The sequence below is a fragment of the Tachypleus tridentatus genome, chromosome 8, assembly GCF_004210375.1.
Source record: "Tachypleus tridentatus isolate NWPU-2018 chromosome 8, ASM421037v1, whole genome shotgun sequence".
NCBI lineage: Eukaryota > Metazoa > Arthropoda > Merostomata > Xiphosura > Limulidae > Tachypleus > Tachypleus tridentatus.
The window spans coordinates 50,412,420-50,422,049 of record NC_134832.1 but is presented as its reverse complement, the minus strand read 5'-3'; the positions used below and the strand labels follow the sequence as shown (position 1 = coordinate 50,422,049).

Genomic DNA, 9,630 nt, shown 5'->3' with positions numbered 1-9,630 from the left:
AGGAGGGACCTCGCTAATGTATTTTATGATAAATATATGTGTGAAATTAAGGTAGTATACACTGAAGTGTAAACATGTATAACAACAAAGGTTCAACAAATTACTAGCGAAAAGTTTTGTTCATCTTGACTTTTCGCCTTACAGCTCTTTAAAAAAAATGCTGGTAACTGGCAACAATTTTGTTATATATAAGTAATATGTATTCATCAGTAAATTTAGTATTGTGAATAAACAAACACACGTACTTGAATATATTAAAATATTTAATAACACCTTTAAATGCTGAATTATAAATTTCCATAATAGCATGAGAAACCACGGAAGAGTAGCAAAGTAATATAAAACGAAATATTTTTATTCGGTTATTTAAACAAAACACATTTATTTGTTAAAATTAAGATACCCATCTTCATTCTGCCGGCTTAAAGTAAAAATAAAAATGGGAGTGACCTCTAGCGGGGTCAAGTGATACACTGCCGACGAATTGGCAGCGGTTAGATTTCTGAGTGTGTACGTAATATTTTATAATGAAGTGTAGGCCTAGGTTTATGGGCTATGTACGTAAGTAATAAAATCTGCAAGATTCTGATAGGATTTATTACCTAAGTGCTGTAAGGCAAGTACGGTGTAATGTTGGCATGGTTTAAACTAAATCTGGCTGTCTAAAATGTGCTTCGACAATTACCAGAGGCCTAACATTTTAAGTTAAAATAGGTAAAAGTAAATTGTCATTGTTTGCTCTACAGTTTTTTAGCTGGCGTGAATAACGCGAGATGGTTGTGCATATTATTGTTTGTGTTACACTTAAACGTTTGTAGTTTAACTTGATATTTTAGTTTTGATACTGATAAATTTCAGCTGAGACTAAAATTTTGTCATTACTGTGGACCCCAAATGCATCCGCACATTCAGGGGACTTAAATTGGTAAATGCCAGTTAATTTTATGAACATAGGAGGAACGGGTTAATGAAATAATGTTACAGGTTTTAATATTGTAAATATAGCTTTCAGGTCTTCCACCTTAGCAAATGTAGTAAGCATGTATTACTTTGCAAGTTGTAACTTTTACACACTCGTTTGGAAAAACTATTGAAAAAGTAATGGAAAGTTGAACTCCACCATATGAATTATGATTCATAAGTTTATTTGAAAAATATACATAAATATTTATCCAATACAAAAGGAAAATACATAATAAGCTATTAATATATTTTCTGTATATAATAGCATTGTGGCAGTAATTTTTAAAAGTCATCCTAGTAACTCTTTAAAGTACATAAATTTGACAAATATTCTGTGCTGAACAACTTTATGACATTTTTTATTATAACTGGTTTAAATACTAGTGTAAGAAAAGCTGTATGAAAGGATATGTTTCCTGTGTATTGTTATTGGAAGTTTGGGCTGTTTATTTATAACACGTTTGTGTGTTATTCTTTATGTATTTACACCTGTCTTACACACCAGATACACAGTTGTCCTTATAATTGTTTGTGTGGGATAATGCTGTCTACAATTTTCATAACCTTAAGAATAATTTTGGTATTTTTATTATCATGAAATAAACCTCTGTTGGAATATAAAGCATCAATCTGCTTTGGAAGGTGTTTATTGAGTAACTTGGTTTAGACTTTAGGTTAATTACAGTCCTCCTTCTAAATTTTCTGTTAAAAATGATTAATTAATTGAAAAACACATTACTCACAAGGAGTAAGAAGCAGATTAGTGATAAATGATCTTTGTGAAAACCTTAAATAAATAGAAGACAGGAAAAATTCAGTAGTTAGAATAAGACCAATAAAAGTGCAGTTACTCAAAATGAATAAAGATCTTCAGGTGTTTGTAGGAATTGTGTAACTATATATATGTATATATATATATTGTGTCATAATTGTGAATATAAATTACAAATAGTGAGTGATGCATGTGTCATGTATTTGCTAAGTCTGATAAAGATTAATTGTAATTTGACTTAATGTTTCGTGTTTTTTGTTGCATCTATTTCATACTTTATATCTGTAAAATCTTAGAAAATAGATTAGTGAATGTAATGTTTTAAAATTATAGATAAAAGTATAAAAAGTGATGTTTGTATATTGATTTGATGAATTAGAGATTAATCATGTAATTAACATTTAGAATTTTGATTAAATGTCAAGAAACATTTTGTCATGAAGTTGTTCACTGAAACTTGAATTTTTTTCCAACTATCAATATAAAGTAGCAATTTGAGAAAATTGAAAATTATGTGTGGTTATGCACAGAAGCAATCTTTAGGGGGTTGAGAACCAATACTCGTAAGATTCAGTTTTGTAGTGTCGGTGTACCAACTGATGTGGTAGTCTTTCCCGAAACAGTTTGAAAGATACATACTAGGCACTAATTTAGTTCTCTGGTGTCAATGTATATACTGAGATAATAGTCACCCCACAAGCAGTCAGGACTTAGATACATGTATACTTACTACTTCATTCAGCCATCTTGTGCAAGTTTGATCAACAGTTGAGGAAACCAAGGCTTTGAGGATATAAACTTCAAATTCCTGGCATTCACTTCTCTAGTATAAACACTATATTAAGATAATAGTCATCCCACAAGAAGCTTAGGCTTTTGGGATTTATATTTCGTATTTCATTCAGTTCTGCAGTCCAAAATAAATCAGTTGAAGCAATAGTTTCCTTGTAAGTAGCCTGTTCCTTACATGCATACTTCAGAAAACCAGAACTGTATCACTCTAATCAGCTCAGGTGTTAAAAAATCTATTTTTACCAATAGCCATTTTACTATTTTTTAATTCATTGTCATTCCCCAAAAATAAGACGTGTGTTTTGAACTTATTCTAATATTGAAAATAACAACACTTGAAAGTCACCCAAGGTGGAACTGAGCTGCCAAAAAACTGAATTTTGTAGATCTCGTTAAACCTTTTAAGTGGTGTCTAAACATGCCTTAATTTGCAACAATAGTAAGTCTCATAATATTCTTGCAACTTTATGTAACTCTAAGATTTTGTAAGGGTAGTTGTTGAAATGGGTATCGTTTTGTCCCCATCTATATTCTATACTTTCAAAAATACTGTAGTGTGGCAACTGTAGAAGTTATGACTTCTTCAATTTTTCTTACACTAGGAAGCCATTAGCTTCAGAAAATACAGAAACAATGAGAGAGAGTGTGTATAATTACAAATACTCTATTGTTTGTTTTATATGTCCCTCACCAACGTATTTGGTGGTTCAGAAACCTGAAGTTGTTTTAGTCAACATTTCTACTGGAAAACAACAACCTTAAATCTGTTTCTAGAAACGTTTTATTACTTGGCGTATTTTTGATAGCATGCACGTGGTACTTTTTGGCAGTAAGTAGATTTTTCGTTGTAAAAACGTTGTCGTTAAACGGTAGTGCAGGAATCTATTGATGTTAGAGAATATGTGTATATATATAAACCACTTAGTGACATACTAATATATATGCAGGAAATTAGTAAATCGCATTTACGAAAAGGTGTGGCATGTGGTTTCATTGAATATTTTTAGTTAAATGTAACACTGTAGTCACGGAACTGTTATTATCATTACATTGAGCTGCAACTGAAAAGTTGGTTTGAAATAATGACTTATTCTAAAATCGGATTTTAAGTTGCTGGAAATGAAAGAATCGAAGATAAGGTAACAAATAAGCCGCATAAGTTGGTCATCAAACTACTTATTTTTGTATTAATTTCGTGTGTTTTTTTATGATGTATGTCGTATTTTGGCCCTCATTACATCAAATTAGACTGAAGGTGCAACTACAATTGTATATATTCCGACAAAGATTGTCCTAAAACGTCCTGGTTTAGTTACTCTGGTTTAAACAAGCGTCATTTGTAATTTTGCTGTTTACTCATAAGTAGTGTAACAGAATATTCTGAAGTTACTACTTTGCGGAAGTTCATGATATATATAAAGGTCGCAGTGTATTAATAATTTTACATCGGTAAGATGTCTTTCAGAAAACAGTTATTATTTTCACCATGATATAGGTGATGGTTTTAGGGTATTTCCTGAGTTTTGAATACATATTTTTGCTGTCGCATGTCCACGTGAATTTTTTTTTTCTTTTTGTAGAAGCCTTCGTATTTTTAAACTTTAAATAAGGATTTCATTTCGAGTCAGTGAGACAGAAATATGTGAACCTCTGTGTCGTGAATTACAACGACACACACTTCTATTGATTTCTGCAGAACGTGTATGTTACCCTGGAATATTGAATGGAAGGGTTGCGTGCGTCTTAAATTAGTACATGCGAGGTTTTTATTTATTATAAAAAGAAATAAGTCGAATGTTATTATAAGATGTACGAACGAATATAATGATAGTTTAATGGAATAAAGTTACTGTAGTGAATCGTGAAATATCTAAATAATGAAGCCATTTTAATAGCATTTAGACTTGAACGACGTTACAATTTACCATGAGAAACTTTTGACATTTTAAAAAAACTTCTTACAAATTCTTTACATACATACAAACACGGATTTCATAGAATTGTTTTTGTCGTATCATACCCTTGTAATTACAATACTTCTGTACACATACCCTTGTAATTACCGTACATTTGTTGACTTGTATAATGAAGACATCTTGTAAACTGAGTTGTTTCTTCTTTTACCTTGTTTGTGGCATAAATTATTTTACGTCGACTTGAATTAAAAAATAATGTAGAATTCATTGAAGCTAAGTTGTTATGGTTATTGGAAAGAAGGTTTATTATAGAACATGTTACTAGATTATAATTAATTTCTAGAAAACGTTAATAAAAACGTTTATTTAGATATGATTGTAAGAAGACAATTTAATCATTATTTTCCATCATGTGACGGGTATTCTGCTTGTCTGTTGTAAATCCGTGTTTGATATTTTCCATCGAGAACGCTTATATTGATATATGCGTGTTTTACTTTAGCACCTAATGACTTGCGTTGACCTCTTTCATTGGTTTGCATAATACCTGTCGGAAGTATTTTGTTTTTGGAATTTCGCACAAAGCTACACGAGGGTTATCTGCGCTAGCCGCTCCTAATTTAGCAGTGGAAGACTAGAGGGAAGGCAGCTAGTCATCACCACCCACTCTTGGGCTACTCTTTTACCGTCACATTATAACGTCCTCACGGCTGAAAGGACGAGCATGTATCGTGTGACGAGGATTCGAACCCCGGGACCCACCTGGCCATGCCGGGCCCTGTCGGAAGTATACGACAGATAAATGTCTCAAAATAATCGTTTGACTAACTTTGACGTCAGTTTGGAGTTTATAACTGAAGTTTTTCGGTTAAGGTGAGAGGTCAGATATAGGTCAAGGGTTATCATTGGATGATTGATTTTGAACAGTTATAATTCTCGGAAAGTAATAACTGTGCGGGATAAGAAACTTAAACTCTTTGCTAAACATGTCGATTAAAAGATTGTAAGTCAGTTAGTGTATTTGAGTTGTGTGAAGATCCATGCTGTTGGGTAATGGATTCAGTTGTTAGTATATTTGAGTTGTGTGAAGATCCATGCTGTTGGGTAAGGGATGTTTTTTCTTTAGTGTGAAGATGGATTGTTACTTTAGGTAGTACCGGTTTACTTATTTACTGCCAACTTTCAACCATAGTATTGGGCTGTTCTTAGGTAGAATTACTTCCTAAGGTATCACTTCTTTCCTAGTTCTTTACTGTTATAAGAACTAGAAATGGTGGTTTTATTTCTACCTCAGTCTCCTAGCGTTACGAGAGCTAGGATTGTTGGTTTCTTCCACAGACTTCTCCCCTCGGTGTTGATTCCTATACGTGATGAGGGGACCTCCCAGGGAAGGTTCTGTTATTTCAGTTTACCTTCTCTGGGATCTAAACATCCACCCACATGTTTGCCGTGCGTGGTAACCCGCGAAGGGGAGGAGAGGATCCTGGTGGTTGAGGGGTCAGACCCTAACACACTACTTTGGCCTTGAGTTCCTGTAAATGGGGCGGCCTTGGATTGGCCCCCCTAGGGTCAATCGGCTGGTCTATTTGGACTAGGTTCAAGCGAGTACCAGTGTTGGATGTTCTCAACAGGTGTTGTGGACATTGTATCTGATGCTGGTGTTTGGGTATAGTAGCGTTGCTGCAGTGTCCTTGTTTGACGTTGTAGTGCGTCTCCTCGTATGGATCCATGATGGGTAGAGACAGTGATTACTGAAACATATGACAGGTGGGGTCAGTTGGCACCGAAATTTCCTTTTTTTATTATGAATCTTCCAAATAAAAACTTAAATAAAATAGTGAAAAAACAGTCCATAGGTAAACGTCCACGTATTCAAGATTCTGAGTAGCAAACTTCAACATCTGTACTACCTGTTGTACCTCGTTTTTTTATCCTACATTCTCTTTCAGAGTAACCTTTAGGGCAAATGTCCCCTTTTTTATCCAGAAGGGACTGGAGAGACTTGCTGGCTCTCCAGAGTCAGTAAAGAAGCTTTGGTCTGGTGACATATTGGCGGAAACATCCACATCTCAACACAGTGAACTCTTCTTGCATTCCAAGGCAATTGGGGATGTAACTATTGTTGAGAGGGATTTGAAGAACATCCCCGAGTCAGAGATTCTCGCTGGTTTCTTCACTCAAGGAGTTTCTGCAGTGAGGCGTATCTCCACTCGCAAAGATGGAATTATGATGCTGACCAATATTCTCATTCTGACATTTACATCACCACGTCCATCTGCCACCATCAAGGCAGGTTATCTTAATTGCAGGGTATGGCCGTACATCCCAAACCCTCTCCTATGTTTCCAGTGTCAGCAGTTCGGTTACTCAAAGATATCATGTCGTAGTTCCTTGACGTGTGCCTTGTCAAGGACCACAATACCTATGAGTGTAAAACGAACTCTCATTGCATCAATTGCAATGGCTCTCACCCGTCCTACTTTTGTACTTGTCCTAAATGGTTGGAAGAAAAAGAGGTGCAGCGTTTGAAAACGATTCATAACATTACTTATCCTGAGGCTTGAAAGTTGCTGTCCACCACTTCATCTCGGACGTATGCTGCTGCACTTCCTTCCACTACTACAGTGGGAGTGCAAACAGATATCTCTGTGCCTCCAAAAGAATCGTTCTCCAAACAAATGAAAAGTCTTTTAACCTCCACTATGGATCAATGGTCTATGGTTCTGCCGAGACCTCGGCCTTAAAGATGCTGGACCTCATTTATCATCAAGAACTTCAGCTCTGCACTGGGGATTTCTGCACTTCCCCAGTTCAGAGCTTATACATAGTCTCATGAACCTTCTTTGCACCTCTGTCGTTTGCAGCTGTCTTTATTATATGCTTCAAAACTTCGTTCCTTATCAAAGCACCCCACCTGGGGTTGTGGTTTCTTTCCTCGGTGGGCCATACTTTTTCAGAACATACAGTCTGCCATTGCTCCTTTTGGTCTTCGTATCCAGGCAGAGTTGGATGAATTGGGTCTGTCCTTGGACAACATTGCTGTATCCACTGGTCAGTCCATCCCACTATGGCTTCTTACAGTCCCCAGATGTGACCTATCTTTAAGTTATCTGAGAAAAGTAGACACTCCCTATTGGATATACTGTCTGTTATTTGCTGAATATCTTTCGAACCATTCTTCCATTCCTATTTATATAGATGGTTCAAAATCAGATGACTGTGTGAGCTCTGCCATGGTTTGTTGTGGTTCAGTGGTTGCGTGCAGAATTCCTTCCACAGTTTCTGTGTTCACTGTTGAACTGTACGCCATTTCTCTTGCCCTGGATCACATAGAAGCTAAGCAGTACTCAAACTGCACCATTTATACTGACTCGCTTAGTTCTCTACTGGCCCTGGAATCGCTTCACGGTAGTTCACAACCTGTTCTCGCCGATATTCCAAACCGACTGGCCTATCTCTCTTTAACATCTACTTCTCTCTAGTTTTTCTGGATACTGGGCCATGTTGGTATTCATGGGAACGAGCTCGCCGACACTGCAGCTAAATCTATCTGTTCTGGCACTGTCACCACTGTGCCTGTTCCATACATGGACTATGGTCCTGTATTCAAGGCTCAGCTCCGTGCCAGTTGGCAGTCGACTTGGAGTGAACAACGTGAAAACAAGCTTTTCCAAATAAAACCCTCTATTGGACTTTGGCCGTCTTGCTACCGTAAGGATCGGAAAGAGGAAGTTGTTCTAACTAGACTACACATTGGTCACAGTTTTTTTAACTTATCATTTTCTTTTATATGGAAATGATGCACCAGTGTGTAGTTTGTGTAACACTCAAATCACTGTGAGTCACATTTTACTTTCTTGTCGTCGTTACGACTCTCAACGACGGCACCATTTTAAACATGTTCTGTCCCAAGGTTTGTCAATTTCGTCAGACAGCGTTATTGGTGATGGTGACACTGTCCACCTTAGAAATGTTTTTAGTTTTTTAAAGGCCATTAATCTTTTGAATGCCATTTAAGTTTTTAGTTTACACATTAGACCTTTTTTAATGGGATTCCCTTTTAAGAATCAAAGTTCATCTAGTTTTATTTGAAATTAGAAAATGGCCATAACGTTAAATAACTCGAAACCAGGACTGGAAAGGCCAACTTCAGGTGACTAACGCTGCTGTTTGAGCTGCCCGTTAGTCATCCTGGCGAGTTATTATTAAAATTTTGCTGCAAGTCTTTTAAAACTTTTATAACTTTACTTTCTGAAAATGGCCATAATGTAAAATAACTCGGAACCAGGACTGACGGTGGTTTTTGTACTTGTGACGATTTATGATAATTACAATTATGCTACAGAAAGTCCTTTACAACTTGAATTACTGTAGTTTTTCTCTTAACGTTGTAGACTAGATGTAAACATTGGTTTTATGCTGTTTATATAATTTTTTAAAACTTTGTTTTGTTTTACCTTAATTTCCTTTTATGAATTTTACTAAATTTACTTTAACTTTTTACCGGATGTTTGGCGCAGATAGTCTAGCTGCTTTGTGCCATAAAACACCAAATCAACCAACCACAGACTCCTACCATTACGAGAGCTAGGATTGGTAGTTTCATCATTTTTTTCCACATTCTTCTCCCATTACGAGAGCTGCGATTGGTAGTTTTATCATTTCTTACATAGCCTCCTACCGTTACGAGAGTTATGATTGGTAGTTTCATCGTTTCTTCCACAATCTCCGACTGTTACGAGAGCTAGGATTGGTGGTTTCATCATTTCTTCCACAGTCACCTAGCGTGATGAAAGCTACGATTGGTGGGTTTATTTTCGACACAATTGTTGCAAATTGAGTCTGTTATTGTTGTCAAATAATTCTGTTCGCCATTACTCCGTAATGAGGAATTCTTCCTAAATAATATTAAATGTACATATTAAAAATAACAATGGGAAGTATTTCAAAGTTTTATCCTAAAAGACAGAAGATGTTGCCCTCCATTAGCTTTCTCAAGTTCGTATTCAACAGTCATGTTTAATTAATTTGATGTATTTAAAGCACAGTGAAGTAGTTATGATATATATATATATATATATATATATATCAAAACAATGCAAATAAATGTAGAAATATCGTATGAACCACAGTGTAGTAGAATGTTAACAGACAAAAAGGATAAATTGAATTCGACTGTGATTTAAT

At 35.6% G+C, this 9,630-nt stretch overlaps 1 protein-coding gene across 1 annotated transcript in view; it reads left to right on the top strand.

Annotated features, from left to right (window-relative positions):
• Window positions 1-474: 474 nt before the first annotated feature.
• The window catches only part of LOC143222369 (semaphorin-2A-like), a 222,792-nt gene continuing 213,636 nt past the window's right edge, over window positions 475-9,630 (top strand). Inside the window, exon 1 of the mRNA XM_076448814.1 lies at window positions 475-714. The gene's annotated coding sequence lies outside the window, so the exon portion shown is untranslated. The remainder of the gene's footprint in view (window positions 715-9,630) is intronic.